The sequence below is a fragment of the Staurois parvus genome, unplaced genomic scaffold (genome assembly GCF_062004578.1).
Source record: "Staurois parvus isolate SC_StPar_1 unplaced genomic scaffold, SC_StPar_1.0 ptg000039l, whole genome shotgun sequence".
In the NCBI taxonomy this organism is placed as follows: Eukaryota; Metazoa; Chordata; class Amphibia; order Anura; family Ranidae; genus Staurois; species Staurois parvus.
Window position 1 is genome coordinate 1,312,723 of NW_028317835.1, and position 19,661 is coordinate 1,332,383.

General features: G+C 45.3%; 1 protein-coding gene and 1 pseudogene across 1 annotated transcript in view; one reads left to right on the forward strand and one right to left on the reverse strand.

The window, feature by feature from the left end:
• The window catches only part of LOC149470539 (uncharacterized), a 128,811-nt pseudogene extending 111,810 nt beyond the window's left edge, over nucleotides 1-17,001 (reverse strand).
• Nucleotides 1-19,661, forward strand: part of LOC149470540 (uncharacterized) — a 699,116-nt gene that overhangs the window by 13,775 nt on the left and 665,680 nt on the right. The window lies entirely within an intron of this gene.

The following is a 19,661-nucleotide window of genomic DNA, read 5'->3' on the forward strand; positions in this document are numbered from 1 at the left end:
CCTTCTAGTGACACCACCAACACAGGACATTTCTTTCCTTCCAGTGACACCACCAACACAGGACATTCTTTCCTTCCAGTGACACCACCAACACAGGACATTTCTTTCTGCTGATTGTCTCTCTGTAGAAACCAATCATTCCCATCCAGGACTCTCTGGGTTTTCTTTATGGAAGAAACAAATACAGAGAGAGGTGGGCTGAGAGAGAACTCCGCTTCTTTCAGTGTTTAGTCCCCGGTCACATGGGGTGTCACTCGGCATGCCATTTCCATGCTATGCTTCTTGTAGATCACAAGTCGCCCCCTACTGCCCACAATGACAGGTCATATCGGGGGGTGTGACTTGGTGGGAGTCGCAGCGATTTCTAAAGTCGTCCCTGCACTACTATTGGTGGGATTGGCATAGACATCGGTGTCACTCCTGAAATCGGCATTTCCCCCGACTTGGAAATCGTACAACTTCACTGTAAGCTGGATGTGACCGGGGGGTTAGAGGACAAAACCGGGAACTCCGCAAATGAGGCGTCCCACCATGATTAGTGACACCATCTTTCCTTCTTTCTCTTTCCCTCTCAATTCAATGAGCTTTATTGGCAGGAACAAATGACATTGTAGCATTGCCAAAGCAGTTTGTATGGGAAGAGGGGAAATATAAAGGGGGAGGGGTCCATGGGAAGGATTATGAAGTCCTCAGTGATTCATGTCCCTCTCAGTCTGTGGCATGGTGTCACATGTGGTGCAGCTATTTCCCCCATTGGCTCCTCTTCTCCCAGTAGAATTTGGAGTTTCCTCCTTTCTTCTATAGAAGTGAAGTCCGGGATGAGAGCGGAGAGTCTCTGGAAGTGAGTGTCCCTCACTGATGAGTACTTGGGGCCCCGTACTGTCCTCCTCCCTCTCTCCCCCAGGTCCCAGAGGATGGCGGCCCATTCACAAAGTGCAGTGCGATTGGCCCATGAGCAGGAGGAAACCGGCTGTGGGGAGTCATGAGACACGTGCAGTTCCTGGTGTGACTGGAGCCTGACCGGGAAAACGTTTATCTGGGGTGACGTTTGGGGACAATGTGATCAGTGACACCCACTTATGTCTGATCTCACTATTACTTTTCTATCCGAGTTTTCACTTCAATACGGGAAATAATGTGAAATCTGAGGGAAATGTGAGAGCCATATGAGGACTTTGGGCCGTTCTATTGTCTGTTCATATGTCTGTGTGTACATCACACCGAAAAGAGGGACATTTACAGGGCAAAGAGGGACAGAGAAATATGGTGTCACACAAGGGAGAGTGATGGGAGATATGATCAAATACAATCTCATTACCTCCTCTGCTCACACTTCCAGCAATGTCTCCTCTATAATTCCTCCCACATGGAGCTTCCTGTCTGTGCCTGATGTCACTTCCTGTCTGTGCCTGATGTCACTTCCTGTCTGTGCCTGACGTCACTTCCAGTGTGTGCCTGACATCACTTCCTGTCTGTGCCAGACCTCACTTCCTGTCTGTGCCTGAGGTCACTTCCTGTCTGTGCCTGACATCACTTCCTGTCTGTGCCGGACATCTCTTCCTGTCTGTGCCCGAGATCACTTCATGTCTGTGCCGACATCTCTTCCTGTCTGTGCCCAACATCATTTCCTGGCTGTGCCTGACCTCACTTCCTGGATGTGTCTGATCTCTCTTCCTGTCTGTACCTGACATCACTTCCCATCTGTGCCCGACATAAATTCCTGGCTGTGCCTGACATCACTTCCTGTGCCTGACATCACTTCCTGTCCGTACCTGACATCACTTCCCACCTCTGCCTGACATCACTCCCTGTCTGTGTTTGACATTACTTCCTGTCTGTGCTTACCTCACTTCCCGTCTGTGCCTGACATCACTTCCTGTCTGTACCTGACTTCACTTCCTGTCTCTGTATATGTGTGATCACCACCTTGAAGAACTGCAGCCTGAGAAATGTAAGAAAATTAAACCAAACTGCGTAGGATGACAGCAAGATTTATTACCTACTTCAGCTCCAGAACATTTTACCCCCTTCATGACCGTGGTATTTTTTGCTGTTCAGCACTGCACTACTTTAACTGGCAATTGTGCGTCATGCAGCACTACACACAAATTATATTGACATAAGAGCTTTCTTTAGTGGTATTTGATCACCACTGGGGGGGGGGGGGGTATTTTTTTAATTTTGAAAACAAATGATATCTTCTACTTTGTTACAAAACATATCCCATAAAATCAGATTTCTTCATACATGTAGTACAACGTGTATTCTGCTCCGTGTCTTTGGTAGAAGCATAGCTGAATCCGTGGATATTGATTGGTCTGTGTGAAGTTATGGCGTCTACAAACTATGGGATATAGAATGGAATTTATGCAGCTTTTACGTCGCTGTTACTTTCTGACTGCCGATCACATTTCTTGAGGCAGTAAAATGCCCGGACCTTACAAACATCCCCAAATGTCCCCTTTATGGGAAGGATACATCCCAAGGTATGTGCTGAGAGGCATGTTGTGTCCATGGAACATTTACAGTGTTTGCCATAAGTTATTGGAAAATGAAAAACAAAATCTATTTACACCAAGTTGTCATTTAATGAGCTATTTCTGGCACACGCCATGGGGAGATGTGGGATTACACCCCAAAACACATTCTGCTACTTCTCCCCAGTATGAGGACACCACAAGTGAGAGACTTTCTGGCAGCCTTGCCACATACAGGTCCCAAAATCCAATGACCACCTTAAGGAGGCTTAGGCAACCATCTTAGGGTGCCAGGATGGGGGGGTGGTAAAATATGAACCTGCAGACACTTGCTGGGGATTTGGATTTTTAACAATGCTGCAGACGTGTTATTTCCCCCCACACTGCCCACCGCTATACAGCCGGGAGTGTGAGGACTTTAGTAAATCTGAATGTCGGCTGTCATGTGGAAGTGATACAAGTGGCTGTGAAGTCGCCTATCAATCCCACACCCACCACTGAGATGTGCCCCTCCCCCTGACACCATGTGGGACAGCAGAGCCTGGTGCTGTCATGGTGGGTGTCACTGGGAAGGACAGAGGGAGCTCAGCGGACCTCCTATACACAGACCAGGACGTGACATGTACATTGGGGTGCCTACATAGGAACACAGTGATCCCCACACACGTTACATATCAGCGCACACGCCGGAGGGAGAGCAATGATTGGAGCACCAGTGCTCCTGTGTAACTCTATACTGATGACCTGGAGGGGCTATTAAAGCGTTCCAAGTGCACACAGTTTTACGGCTTGACATGTTGGGAATCCCATTTCCTCGGCACAACCTCATCTTTTATATTTCACCAGAAAATAGGTCATGAATTGCATTTATGTGCTCAGAAATAAACGTTACTATATTGTTCCTGAAATGTTGCCTTTCATAAACTGTTGTGCTAATATCATGTAACATAGAAAATGACAACTCCCAACATTGGATTATATAGGGTGTCTGCTATCAAAGAATACATCAGATTTGGGGTTTAGTGATCTTCAGGAATAAAATGATTTTTAAAAGGTGTAAACAAAGAACAAAAAATGTCCCCAGGACTCCATGGACCCCTTCATTCCACGCCGTCTCCAGGAACCGGGAAACCACAGAGAAGCCAAGTGTCCCCCGACTTCCTCTCCAGGCTGGGATGTCACTCTGGTCGGGCGCCACCTACAGGGGAAGAAGCAGACTGCACCGGCCTACATCTGCTCTATGCTTTGTCTGATCAGGATGGCGGCCATTTCTCCCTGAACACAGAGCGCCCTAAACACGAGGTAAACGTGGTGCAGCACTGAGCCCCGTCCAGCTGTAGTGTAGACTTTGACAGGCTGCAGGCAGCGGGGCTGGACGCTGTACCTGTGCCTACCAGGTGTATTATAATGCCAGCATTGCACCCACAGGGGCCGGACCCCCCATGTACAAGGGGCCCTAGAGATACCATCAGCTTGTGTCCCATTCCACCAGACTCCCAGAACTGGAAGAGGACATTTTTGGGGGGATGTGTTGTAGAAGAACCCAGACCACGGTATTGTGCGGTGAAAATATCATCCAACTTTATTCATCATATATATGTGACACTTTAACAACAGAAAGAAAGAGATAGATTGTTTACATTTCAAGGATCTATTTATACCATTTATATCATCTATGCTAAGAAACTGATTAACAGATGACACACCCCTCATTAATACCAGCCCCGCCCACTTATGTAACCATCAATCACACTACACATTGTACATATCTCTGCACACACCAGAGGGAGAGGAATAACTCTAGGGCCATCATTCATGGTTCACTATATAAACTGATGACCTGTAAAGGCTTTTAAAGCGTCACCTATGGACAATTTTGGTACTGAAGTTTGTCACCATTTCACAAGCACATGCCAATTTTAAAGCTTGACATGTTTGGTATCTATATACTTGATGCCAACCTCATCTTTCATTTTTCATCAAATTGGGTCATATATTGTGTTTTTCTGCACTGGAATTATTGTTAGTGTTTTTTACTGAAAATATGCATTTCATAGACAGCTGTGATAAAAAATTGTAACCATTACCATTTTATTCTCCAGGGTCTCTGCTTTCAGAAAATAAAAGGGGGCTTTAAATAATCTTCTGTTCTAACAATGTGAATGTAATCATGTGCATAAACAAGCAAAATCAACTGGCAGCGAAAGACACAACAGCAGCAATGTATACAATTATTATCAAATCTATAGTAGCAACTAATGGCCTAAGAAGCAAAGCCACCATATTACTCAACAACGTTCCAGCTAAACCCATCCAAGAAAATGGATCCCACTTCCCCCCACCCAGGTGACTGTTGGAACTCCTTTACCTTGTGTAGATATCTCCTTCTGAGATCCTCATGATCTAATATAAATGTACAACACTCTCTGACACCAGTTTTTAGACTCCGCCTTGATCTTCTGAGAGATAGTCAGCCGCCATGCAGTTCTGTGACACCACCTTAGGTGATGGAGCCACTTCTGCTGTCAGCTCTGCTATACCATCAATGGTGTCATTGGTTATCTGATCCATGACTCCAGTACACCGGTTCATCTTACTTATCTTAGATTACTTAGATTCCCCATCCCGTCTATGAAGGGCTCACTGCATAAAACATCTCCACTCCAGAGAAAATGTTTCTTCTCACTGGAAGGCCAGGGGAGTATTGGGAGAAATTGAGGCTTTCCATTACAGATATGGGGGAGGGGCAACATCACCTAAAGTACAGCTATGGGTGGAATTGAAGGGAAGACATTTTAGGGTGCTCCTTCCACACATGAAGCAATGTATATGGAAGGACTAGGAATCCATAGGACCAATGGGGATTAAACATTCTGCAATACATTGAGACACCATGAAATGTTACTGGCCTGTGATTGGCTCTCCTATTGTTAGTGAAGTGAGACTCCCCTTGTTGGTGTCATTAATGGAAAGAGACCATGTGAAATGTTTCCCCCAAATCCAAAAAGGTGACCCCCTCAGGTAGGTACCCATCCTACTATTCCTGATATGAGTTTGTAGTCCCTGCTACTACAGGAAACATGCGGGCGATCATTTACACCTTTTACAGCAGGACAGTAAATATCAGAACACAATTCAAACATCAGACCAACAGCAGGAAGTCTGCTAACTGAATGTGTAATGCAATCTGTCATTAGCATTCCCAGAGTTCCCTCTGCAACATAGTTGTATCAGCTGTTGGTCCTGTCTGTACATCTGTTATTTTCCCACCTTCTGTAACAGGGTGACAACCCTGATCATTCTGCAGGAACATTACACAGCAGCGTTGTCACCCTGTACAGGGAAGTCTTAGATAGATTATAAGTAAGACACACAACAAGTAAAACCCAACTTCAGCTAACGCTTCTACAGCAGTTACAGCAACAGGTTCTCTATAAGGTCCAACCCCCCATATGAATGACAACTGACAGTTGTGAGCACCCCCAGCAGTGTTATAGGATTTGCCCCAACCCCTCCAACTGCCATTTTTCCCAAAAGACTTGGCCTTCTACAGGAAGTAGACAAAAAAAAAATTACTGGGAGGGACAACAAAAAAATAAAACAATAGGAGACTCGGAAAAACAAAACCTGCTCTGCTAATGACAGATTTCATTATTAATGTCATTACTGATTTTGCCCATAGTTACACTTTGGTGCCAACGTTGTAATATTTCCAGGGAGAAGAAGTTTTCTTTACAAACTTTCCACCAAAAAGAGATGTGTGCACTCAGAGTGATTATTGTGAACCCCAATCAGAGGAATGTCAGTCCCCCGGAAGAAGTGGTAGGAATATGACCGCACACTCAGCACTTTGTAAGTTCAGATCTCTGGCAGTTGTATTGTGTGATTAGTCTATGGAGAGGAGTAATAGCTGGAAAGAGAAAACATGGAACAAGGATTTCTGATCTTCACCTGATGGAATCCCATTTGGCAGAACCACATGGAACACAAGTGGCCAGCTGGGCTTACGTTTTACTGCTGAATACATCCCCTAAATCAGCAGTAACTCAGTATTGGAAGGCCTGCATCAGCTTGGGATGTTGTTTTCTCACTGAACAGAGACTTCTTTCTAGCTGGTGTCACAGACACAGACCTGCCTGAAAGGTTGTCACCCATGAGATGATATCCTACAACCTCACAAACACCCCCTTTCCTCTCTATGATCACAATCTCATCACCTTCACAGTCTCCTCATCTTCAAACACTTATCCCTCCAATCAGCAATCACCTGCAGAAACCTTCACAACTTGAACCCTTCTCCCTTCCACTCTGCAACTGACCAACTCTATGACAGAATCTCTCCCCTGTCCTGCCCTGACCTGGCCACTGCTGTCTACAACAGTTCACTTTCATCCACATTAGACTCACTTGCTCCTCTAACATGAAGCATCAGGCCCCGCCCATTACAACCTTGGCAGACTGACAACACCAGAGATCTTAACCGTTTCAATACCGTGCAATTTTACACCTTCCCCCCCAGGCCATTTTTCAGGTTTCAGCGCTCTCACACTTTGAATGACAATTGCGCGGTCATACAACATTGTACACAAACTAAAATTTTATCATTTTCTTCACACAACTAGAGCTTTCTTTTGGTGGTATTTAATCACCGCTGGTGTTTTTATTTTTTGCTAAATTAACAAAAAAAGACCAAAATTTTTGAAAAAACCACGTTTTTTTTTGTTTCTGTTAAAAAAGTTTACAAATAAGTAATTGTTCTTCATAAATTTAGGCCGAGATGTATTCTGCTACATGTCTTTGGTGAAAATAACCCAAATTAGGATGTATTTTTTAGTTTGTAGGAAAGTTATAGAGTTCACAAACTATGGTATAGATCTGAATATTGATCCATCCTGATACTGACAGCCAATCTAATTTCTTGAGGTCCAAGAATGTCAGAATAGTACAGATATCCCCAAATGACCCCTTTTTGCAGAGTAGACAGTCCGACGTACTTCATAAGAGGCATGGCGAGTTTTTTGAAGTTGTATTTTTTTGTCATAATTTTTCGGAAAATGAAAAAATTAAAAAAATTATTTTCACTATTTTTTTTTTTTACATACTGTCACCAGTGCAGTACAGCGTCATCATATAACTGGCATGGCGGTGAACAGGGACACTGACATTTTTTTTAATTTTTTTATTATATTTAATTTTTTATTACATTTTTTTTTTATTTTTTTAAAGATTTTTTTTCATATTTTACTATGACCAAAGTAGTACAATGTTACCATAGTAACATTGTACTACTTTGGGGAAGTGATCAGTATTTTTTTTTTTTACACAATTTGCTTATAGCAAAGAATTACTTTGCTATAAGCAAGCATTTACCTCAATGAAATCGATTCATTCAGCTTTTTTTTTGTGCTTAGCTGTGATTTGGTCACAGCTAATCACATGACATGTGCATGTGCATGTGATTAGCTGTGACAATTCACAGCTAGGCACTAGTATACAATGGATGGCATCATGAATGAAGCCATCCATTGTATACAACTGTCATGTGACCTGCTGTGATTGGTCACAGCAGGTCACATGGTACCAGCAACGGGAGCCGGTACTCGGATCTGTCATCGGCCGTGTCCGAGGTGCACGGCCGGTGACAGATCGCACTGCTGCGCCACTCTGCATTAGCGCAAATGGCGTGCACCCGGAATGCAGAGACTGTTTTCAAGCCGCCAAACGGCCATTGGCCGGGCGGCTAATGGTTAAACTACATAGACGTGCGCTGGAGCGAATGTGGCGTAAAACCAAATCTCACCAAGCATTCACCCGATATAAATCTGCTTTCTTCACATACAATTCCTCCCTCCATGCTGCCAGACAAGCCTACTTTGTCACTCTCATCAATACCTTGTCATCCAGTCCTCGTCGTCTCTTCTCTACTTCTAACTCTCAACTTTCTCCACCTCCACCCAGTACCTCACTCACTGCTCACGAGATTGCAAATCATTTCAAAAACAAGATTGATGCAATTTGTAGGGGCAACTCCACTGCACAGACATCCATCCCACTCAGCATACCTTATACTAAACCTCCCTCAACACTTTCCTCTTCTGACCTTCCTACTACCAAAGAGCTCACTAAGGTTTTCTCAGAAGCCCGTCTCACTACCTGCCCCCTGGATCCTGTCCCCTCACAACTACTACGGTCACCCTCTTCTTCCATCCTATGCTTCCTCACTCACATCTTCAATCTTTCCCTCTTTACTGGTCCCTTCCCCTCCTCTCTAAAGCATGCGCACATCACTCCCATGCGTAAAAAGCCCTCCCTGGACCCCACCAACCTGAACAACTTAAGACCCATCTCCCTGCTGCCATTTACCTCTAAACACCTAGAACTCTTAGTCTACAATCGCCTGAGCTCCCACCTCACCGACAACAACCTTCTTGACCCTTTACAGTCTGGCTTTCCCTCACTACACTCCACTGACACTGCCCTACTAAAACTTACTAATGATCTACTAACTGCTAAAACCAATGGCCACTACTCCATACTCATCCCAACCAATGGTCACTACTCCGTACTCATCCCAACCAATGGTCACTACTCCGTACTCATCCCAACCAATGGCCACTACTCCGTACTCATCCCAACCAATGGCCACTACTCCATACTCATCCCAACCAATGGTCACTACTCCATACTCATCCCAACCAATGGCCACTATTCCGTACTCATCCCAACCAATGGCCACTACTCCATACTCATCCCAACCAATGGTCACTACTCCGTACTCATCCCAACCAATGGCCACTACTCCATACTCATCCCAACCAATGGCCACTATTCCGTACTCATCCCAACCAATGGCCACTACTCCATACTCATCCCAACCAATGGCCACTATTCCGTACTCATCCCAATCAATGGCCACTACTCCATACTCATCCCAACCAATGGTCACTACTCCATACTCATCCCAACCAATGGTCACTACTCCGTACTCATCCCAACCAATGGCCACTACTCTGTACTCATCCCAACCAATGGCCACTACTTAGTACTCTTACTACTTGACCTCTCTGCAGCTTTTGATACAGTTGACCATCCCCTCCTTCTCAAAAAACTCAACTCTTTTGGCCTCCAAATCTCTGCTCTCTCCTGGTTCTCCTCCTATCTATCGCAGCGCTCCATCAGCGTTACCTATAACTCTGCCTCCTCCTCTTCACTCCCTCTTTCTGTAGGGGTCCCTCAAGGTTCCGTCCTTGGACCCCTACTCTTCTCCATCTACACCTCCTCCCTTTGTCACTTGATAAACTCCCATGGCTTTAAGTACCACCTCTATGCTAATGACACACAAATCTATCTTTCTATCCTTCACCTCACCCCTTCAGTCTCCTCCTCACCTCACCCCTTCAGTCTCCTCCTCACCTCGCCCCTTCAGTCTCCTCTCGCATTACTACCCTACTAAGCGACATATCGGCATGAATGTCACTCCACTTCCTCAAACTCAATCTTTCCAAAACTGAGCTCTTAGTATTCCCTCCAGCCTGTGCCCTCTTCCCTGACTTCTCCATCAAGATCAATAACACAATCATCAGTCCCTCCCCTCATGCCAGGGTACTAGGTGTAATCCTAGACTCCCATCTGTCCTTTCAGTCCCAAATACAATCACTGTCCAAATCTTGTAGACTTCACCTCCGCAACAGCTCCAAGATATGGCCGTTCTTAACCTCGGAAACCACTAAGCAACTTATTCACTCCCTTGTTATATCTCGCCTTGACTATTGTAACTCCCTCCTCATTGGCCGACCACATCGCAGGCTATTCCCTCTTCAGTCTATCATGAATGCTGCTGCCAGACTCATCCACCTTACTAACCATTCTGTATTAGCCACCCCTCTCTGCCAATCCCTCCACTGGCCTCCATTCAGTGTCCTCCACCCCCCTCTGCCAATCCATCCACTGGCCTCCATTCAGTGTCCTCCACCCCCCTCTGCCAATCCCTCCACTGGCTTCCCATTGCCCAACGGATAAAATTCAAAACATTAACAATAACATATAAAGTTATTTATAACTCTGATCCAAATTACATCACCGATCTTGTCTCCAAATATCACCCAAACCGTACTCTCCGCTCCTCTCACAACCTCCTGCTCTCTAGCTCCCTTGTCTCCTCCTCCCATGCTCATCTCCAGGACTTCTCCAGAGCTTCCCCCATCCTCCGGAATGCTCTACCCCAATTTATCAGACTATCGCCTACTCTGCTCACTTTTAGGCGATCTATGAAAACCTCTCTCTTCAGGGAAGCCTATCCTGCCCTCAGCTAATAATGGAATCTTCTACTCTTCCAACCAGTCCATCCTCCACAGTTACTACCTTTTGTACCACTAGCCCCTTCCTCCTAGATTGTAAGCTCCGAGGAGCAGAGCCCTCCTATCCCTCTTGTATTTAACATTATTGTTGCTGTATTGTCTCCCGTTGTATTGTAAAGTGCTGAGCAAACTGTTGGCACTATAAATCCTGTATAATAATAATAATGAGAGAAGATGAAATGTGGAAAGAAGGCATTGATAATGGGAGAGGAGATGGAACATGTAATGGGAGGATTGGACAAGGTGGGCTTAGCTGGAGACCTCAAGCCTGGCTGATGATGTATCAATAGTCAGAAGAACCTGGAATGGACTCTCCCACTGAGGCTTAAGAGACTTGGTAAGATAATAGATCCCATCCTAGTCTCTGGTACTGAGGCAGTGTTGGTCATGTATTACCTCAGGATCCAGAAATGAAGAAAATGCTTGGAAACACAACTCAGTTGGTGAATCATGAAAATGCATTGCATGTTCATTCAAAGCTCCATAAAAAAAGATAAAGATGAGAATCATGAGGGAAGCTGTTCAGTTATTGATGCTTATCTTAAAAAAATTGTCAAAAGATAAAATATTTAGACCGGCATTAACTGTAAGAGTTTTGTCACATTGATAGCATTAAAATGGCTTCTCTCCAGTGTGAATCCTCTGGTGTATGATAAGATCTGACTTCTGTGTAAAAGCTTTATCACATTCAGAACACTGATATGACTTCTCTCCAGTGTGACTCCTCTGGTGTGTGATAAGATTTGACTTCTGTGTAAAAGCTTTATCACATTCAGAACACTGATATGACTTCTCTCCAGTGTGAATCCTCTGGTGTGTGTTAAGATGTGACTTTACTGTAAAAGCTTTATCACATTCAGGACACTGATATGGCTTCTCTCCAGTGTGAACAATCTGGTGTGTGATAAGATATGACTTCACTGTAAAAGTTTTATCACATTCAGAACACTGATATGGCTTCTCTCCAGTGTGAATCCTCTGGTGTCTGATAAGATGTGACTTCTGTGTAAAAGCTTTATCACATTCAGAACACTGATATGGCGTCTCTCCAGTGTGAACAATCTGGTGTGTGATAAGATGTGACTTCTGTGTAAAAGTTTTATCACATTCAGAACACTGATATGACTTCTCTCCAGTGTGAATCCTCTGGTGTCTGATAAGACTTGACTTCCTTGTAAAAGCTTTATCACATTCAGAACACTGATATTGCTTCTCTCCAGTGTGAATCCTCTGGTGTGTGAGAAGATGTGGCTTCTGTGTAAAAGCTTTATCACATTCAGAACACTGATATGACTTCTCTCCAGTGTGAATCCTCTGGTGTCTGATAAGACTTGACTTCTGAGTAAAAGCTTTATCACATTCAGAACACTGATATGACTTCTCTCCAGTGTGAATCCTCTGGTGTGTGTTAAGATCTGACTTCTGAGTAAAAGCTTTATCACATTCAGAACACTGATATGGCTTCTCTCCAGTGTGAACCCTCTGGTGTGTGATAAGTTCTGACTTCACTGTAAAAGCTTTATCACATTCAGAACACTGATATGGCTTCTCTCCAGTGTGACTCCTCTGGTGTACGATAAGATATGACTTCTGAGTAAAAGCTTTATCACATTCAGAACACTGATATGACTTCTCTCCAGTGTGAATCCTCTGGTGTGTGATAAGATATGACTTCTGAGTAAAAGCTTTATCACATTCAGAACACTGATATGACTTCTCTCCAGTGTGAATCCTCTGGTGTGGGATAAGATTTGACTTCTGTGTAAAAGCTTTATCACATTGAGAACACTGATATGACTTCTCTCCAGTGTGAACTCTTTGGTGTACTATAAGGTCTCTCTCGTTTGTAAAAGTTTTGTCACATTCAGAACAATGATATGACTTCCCTCCATTGTGAACCTTCTGATGTGTGATATATTTTCTCTCCATTGTAAAATCTCCAAACAAGAAGTAGTATGAAATGACTCCACTTAGGTATACTTGGGTTGGACTTTAGTGTAAAGTAATTGTCACTTCCAGAACACTGAAATTACTTTTCTCCTGTTGTCCTCTGAGGCTGGATCAATGTGGAAGAGGATCCAAACCATGACTTTTAGAACACAGATATGACTTGTATCCCGTGTGAATCCTCCAGTGAACTGCAATAAAGACTTTCAGTCAATTAAGACACCCATATGTCTTGTTTTCCATGTGACTCAGCTGTATTCATGAAGACCAACATGACCGAAAACTTGGTTCATCAATCCACCTGTACAAAAAAAAAATTAAAATTCTATATAAAGGGCTACATAAAGTTGCTTTCTATTTTTAATGTTCATTACTAAATATATCTTTTGAATAGAAAGAATATGTACAGCATTATCTACAGTATTTTTTAATCAAATAGATTTTATTAACTACCTGCCGACCGCAGATAGCCGAATGACGGCTGCACTGCGGCCGGCCAGTTCTGGGTGGACGTCATATGACGTCCTCCCAGAACGCGCTCTCCTGCGCGCCCCAGGGGGGGCGCACCCGGCGATCTCCGGGATCGCTGTGTCCTACGGACACAGCTGATCACGTGATGTGGTAAAAGGCCAATCACAGCGGCCTTTTACCACGTGATCAGCGGTGTCCAATGACACGCTGATCAGAGGGAAATGCAAGTGCCGGTTCTCGGCTGCACTTTCCTCACGCTGTCAGATCGTGAGGAAAGTACTGCCGAGAACCGGCAGTTGTCAGAGCGGGGATCGGCACCGATCTTCAGGGCACTGATGATCAGTGCCCTGATGATCGGTGCCCAGCAGTGCCACCCGCAAGGTCCGCCCACCTGTGCCCAGCAGTGCGCCCACTAGCTCCGCCCACTTGTGCCCAGCAGATCACCCACCTGTGCCCAGCAGTGCACCCACCTGTGCCCAGCAGTGCACCCACCTGTGCCACTCTGCAGTGTCACACACCTGTGCCCAGAAGTGCCACCTACCTGTGCCCAGCAGTGTCACCCACCTGTGCCCACCCACCTGTGCCCACCAGTGCCACCCACCTGTGCCCACCCACCAGTGCTGCCCACCAGTGCCACCCACCAGTGCAGCCCAGCAGTGCTGCCAGTCAGTGCCACCAGTCAGTGCCCAGGGGTTGTGCCAGTCAGTGCTGCCAGTCAGTGCCCAGCAGTGATGCCAGTCAGTGCCGTCTATCAGTACCCATCATCAGTGTCACCTATCAGTGCCGCCTATCAGTGCTGCATATTAGTGCCGCCTATCCGTGACACCTCATTAGTGCTGTCTATCAGTGCCACCTATCCGTGCCACCTCATTAGTACTGCCTATCAGTGCCCTTTAGTGCTGCCTATCAGTGCCCATCAGTGCCGCCTATCAGTGCCCATCAGTGCTGCCTTATCAACGTACATCAGTAAAGGAGAAAAAATACCTGTTTGAAAAATTTTATAATAGAAACAAAAAAACTTTTTTTTTTTTCAAATTTTTTGCATTTTTTTATTTATAGCGCAAAAAGTAAAGTGCCCAGTGGCGATTAAATAGCACCAAAAGAAAGCTCTATTTGTGAGAAAAAAATGATCAAAATTTCATATGGGTACAATGTTGCATGACCGCGCAATTGTCATTTAAAGTGCGACAACTCTGAAAGCTGAAAATTGGCCTGGGCAGGAAGGGGGTATAAGTGCCCGGTAGGCAAGTGGTTAAGAAAGTTTCTAAGTGCGCACAGTATTCCCAACATTCAGCCCAGACAATGGAGTCATACATTCTCACGTATAGGCAGTTGTGGCACTGTTACAGATCATACAGAACAATAACTTGCTTTGTCTATGGTGTCACTTTTACCTTTTATAAACAAATGAACAGAGAAAAGAAGAAACAGCCTAGAACAATTCAGCTGTACACGGCAAGTAACTCCCCCCCCCATACATAGATAGCTGACACCGATCAATGAGGCCCGTGTCTACAGGATCATACCCCAAGTATGGGTCTCCAATGTAGTCACCATTCAGTAGGATACAACTGGGCGTTCTCCTTCTATGGAGCTAAAAAAGCTAAAATTTTAAAAACCTATGATGTTAATGTGGAGATCACCTGCTCAATCCACTGGTGTCTGCTGGGAGTTTGAGATGATAGCCAAGATCGGGATATTTTTTATGGTCAAGCAGCCTCACTATTGCTATATGACTTGTAATAGGAGGAGGTGTAAATAATTCCTCCTCTATTGAAACCAAGAGGCACACCCGAGGAATATTGAATACCAACATTACAAAACTGGTCATATTGTTCCACTTTTTGAAAAATTTTGGACATCTCCAAAACATGTATCAAATCCCCGACAACACCGCTACAATTGGGGTCATAAGGGGAAATCCCTCCTTCCTAGCTGAACAATTGAGCTGGAGTCCTGAATGATCTATGCAAAAGAAATGACTGAGTTTCTGTGAAGAGGACAGAGAGATGAGAGGTATGGAGGTCACAATCACCTCCCACCACTCTCTCTTATTTTCTCTGTTTTCCATTTCTTTCTATAAGTCTTCGGTAAGAGTCAAAAGACTGGAATAAATATATGAGAGATCATGCCTTTCCCACTGGTGCCATCTGAAGCCCATTAACAAGTGTGAGAGTGATGTGAAATCTGTATCTGATGGAAGTAGCAACCGATGGATGGGATCTAATGTGTCTACTAAGTCCCACCTGGTAAGATGTTGAAGTTGGGCAGCTATAAAATAAAGTCTAACATTTGGTATTGCTAGGCCTCCTTGGTCTTCACCATACTGTAGAGTAGTGAGTTTGATTCTAGCTGACGGCTTCTTCTAAATGAGTTCCCCAAACTGGGAGTCTATACTGGAGAACCACTTACGAGGTGTCCACATGGGAGAATTGTGGAGTATATAGAGGAATTGTGGGGTCCATATCTTCTCTTGTTCATAGATTTTATTGGAAAGAGATAATAGTTTTACAAGGAGCTGATAACAATGTGATTGCAGGACTCACCAACAGTAAGTCAGAAGGGGTACAACCCTTAGAGGTAACGTACAGGTTGTAATTTGTACACTACAAATAATATCTTCATACATTAAAGTGGAGTTCCAGTGAAAATAAAAAATAATAAAAGTCAGCAGCTGCAAAAACTGTAGCTGCTAACTTTTAAAAGATGGGCACTTACCTGTCCCTCGATCTCGTGGTGTCCTCCCCGCAGCCCGTTTCACCGGCCGCCCTGTGTTTCCAGTGCCGGCATCTTCAGTGTGGGCACCCAGCTGTGACAGCTTGCGGCTTCACATCCGGGTGCCCACTGAGCATGTGCGAGTATCTCTGTGCTTTGTGAATGGTCCTGTAATCTTCTAGGACCTTTCATGTGTCCCAGAAGACTACAGGGTGGGAGGGGGGAGGACAACTTCTACTTCTGATCACCTAGGTGATTGCAGTAGAAGTGGGAGCGGGTACCTGTCAATTTCGGTTATCCTCCCAAAAGGTGCCAGTGGGGTCCTTAACCACTTGCCTACCAGGCACTTATACCCCCTTCCTTACCGGGCCAATTTTCAGCTTTCAGCGTTGCCACACTCTAAATGACAATTGCGCGGTCATGCAACATTGTATTCATTTTTATCTTTTTTTTTACACAAATAGAGCTTTCTTTTGGTGGTATTTGCTCCCCGCTGGGTGTTTTATTTTTTGCGCTATAAAATAAAAAAAGAGCAAAAAATTAAAAAAAAAAGGTTTCTTTGTTTCTATTAAAATATTTAGCAAACAGGTCATTTTTCTCCTTCACTGATGTGCGTTGATGAGGCTGCACTGATAGGCTGCACGGATAGGCAGCACTGATGGGCACTGATAGGCGGCACTGATAGGTGGCACTGATGATGGGTACTGATAGTTATCACTGATTGGCAGCACTGCTGGGCACTGACGGGCGGCACTGGTGGGCGGCACAGGTGGGCAAAGGTGGGTGGCACTGCTGGGCAAAGGTGGGTGGCACTGCTGGGCACTTGTGGGTGGAACTGGTGGGTGGCGCTGCTGGGCACCGATCCTCAGGGCACTGATCATAAGTGCCCTGATGATCCCTCCTCTGACAACTGCTGGCAGTACCTTCCTCTTGCTCTGACAGCGTGAGGAAAGTGCAGCTGAGCACCAGCAACTGCAATTCCCGATGACCAGCGTGTCATAGGACACAGTGATCATGGAGATCGCCAGGTTCATGCCCCCGGGGGCATGCAGGAGAGAGCATTCTGGGAACATATGGGATCCAGGTTTGGAAGGGGGAGGAGCACCCGGTAATCTACCTGAGCAGAAAGCTTAAGTCTCACAAGGAAAATTACATCACGATTGAGAAGAAGTGTTTAGCAGTAAAGTGGGCTCTAGATTCCCTGTGGTACTATCTGCTAGGCAGACATTTTGACCTAGTCACGGATCACGCTCCCTTGAAATGGATGGCTCAAAATAAAGAGACCAATAGAAGGGTAAATAGGTGGTTCCTGGCCCTACAAGAATTTAACTTCACGGTAAAGCATCGCCCTGGAATTCAGATGGGAAATGTGGATGCTTTAGCCCGGGTTCATGCCTGCCTGGCTACTGGTGTTACAACCCCAAGGTTGAAACAAGAGGGGGGGTATGTGACAGTAGGCAGGTGAAATCACCTGGTTGCGTCCTGGACGGACGATACATCTGTCCAAGGTTTAGACTATATGGGGATTTGTTCCACTAGGGGGGAAGTGCTGAGTCCTTCAGCACTGAGGTAATGAGCCCAGCTGAAGATAGTGCGCTCATTAAGGCCTTTATAAAACTTCCCAGCCTGCTTAGTGAGTTGCTCCAACCTGGAACCAGATCTGTGCCTGAACTGACTGGGGACAACATCCTATCTGTGTGCAGTGAGACAAAAGCCTGTGTGGCTAAGCCTCCAACTAACAGGGGCTAGGTATAGCATCAGGCTATACCTGGTGGGTAGCTAGGGAAGCTATGTTGTACAGTAAGTATCCAAGTTGGCCAGGATTTGATGTTTCTTATTTTTTTTACGTTTTTCTGTAAATATTGTAAATAAACTGCACCTTTTTGTTTTTTTCACCTCCACTGTTGTGCTGTGCCTGTGTTGTGCACCCATCCAGGGGGTCACACACACCCACTGCCGAGCGAACCCCGTTACAGTGTTCAAACCTGGTCATGTCTATGAGGGAGGGGGTTGGTGTGTAAGTGGGAGGAACAAAAGTGATTGATCTGAAGATATCTAAAAAGTTCAGGTCTAGATATTTTGTGGGACTCACATAGGGTTTGGAAGGGTATAAAGGAGTCTGGTGCTGTGAAATTGTAAGTTTGAACTAGACTAGCTCTAGGACAAGCATGAAAAGAAGATGGAGGCATCCATGCCGGATAAAAGCCTGGATTGAGGAGGTATGCCATGAGTGGGTTATGGGGTGACTGTAAGGTGTATCAGAACTTTAGGTTGTCCCAGATAGATGGGTAGTGTGACGGAGCGTAGGCAGGACAGAACACACAGAGTAGATGGCAAACGCACAAAGCTTTATTGAGACAAACAGACGGCAGTCATCGAATAGGGGAGTTCGCAGGGAGGGTGAATACGCCAGCCCAGGATGACACGGAAGGACCAAAACACTTAAAGTCCAGCACCGAGAGCCAAGGGAGAGTCTCTGTAGCAAGTAAAGTCTCCCCCAGCTCTGGGAGAAGGGGGGTCCTAGGCAGCCTTGGGTCTCTGCCAAGCCTGGCCACAAAAGGTCCCGGCCACAGCTCTCGGGCTCCTTCCGTCAGCTACCCAGCGGTGAATACCTCGGGAGCTCTGCATCAGCTTCTTAAAACTGGTCGGACCCCCTAGTCACCTAGGCAACCGTGGGGGGCAGAGCTAGGGTGGCTCAAGCTTGCCTTAGGAATTCCTTTTATATTTGCAGGAGGGGGGAGGGGCATGGATGAGAGATGGCAGAGAGAGAGCAGGGACAGAGAAGGGGCTGGGGAGGGCAGCTGTGACAGGTAGTGTTGAGTAATTAAGTTTTGGAGTGAGCGATGCTCTCTGGAGTGTAGCCATAGTAAATTGGCAACTGATAAGGGGTCACAATCTACTGACTCTATAGCGACCCATGGGGGGGGGTCACTTTTACTGCATGATATTTAGGGAGTTGAGCAAGATGTGCAGCTTGGAAATATTTTGCAAAGTTCAGAAGCCCCAGACCACTCTAAGTTTCGGTGAGGTACGGATGGACCTGGGCAGATGCAGTTTACAGTGCCCCATACATAAGTGGTGCCGCGACACTAATATGCAGAGGAAACAAAAAGGTATATATATGGGTAGGACCCAATAAAGGTATAATATTTTGGGCAGAATTGTCATTTTTTACAATCATGATACAACCCATCCATGAGAGGGGTAGTCTGGACCAGGATGTCATAAGATTGGTAAGGTGTGTTAACATAGGAGGGTAGTTAGCAGAATATAGAATATTGAGTTCTGCCATCAGCTTGGGTCCTAAATCAGGAATATATTGACTGGACCAAGAGAAGGGTGGAGGACGTTGTAGATGTGACACAGTTAAGGAGGGTAGAGAGATACTAAAAGTTGTAGACTTTTTGGGATTCACAACCAGGTCCAAAATCACTGCAAATTGGTCCAGGCATTGGAGAAGGTTGGGTGCTGAGATCAAAGGAGAAGATATGAAGAGGAGATTGTCATCAGAGAAAAAGCATAACTTATGATGATGACCGCCAAGTTCTAATCCTTTAATATTTGTGTTAGTTCTTATCAGCTGTGCTAAAGGTTCATTCACTAGAAAAGGAGGGGGGGAGGGGCAGCCTTGCCTCATTCCCCTTTGTATGGAAAAAAAGTCTGACTTGTAACCCACGTACCTCAAGTAAGCCCT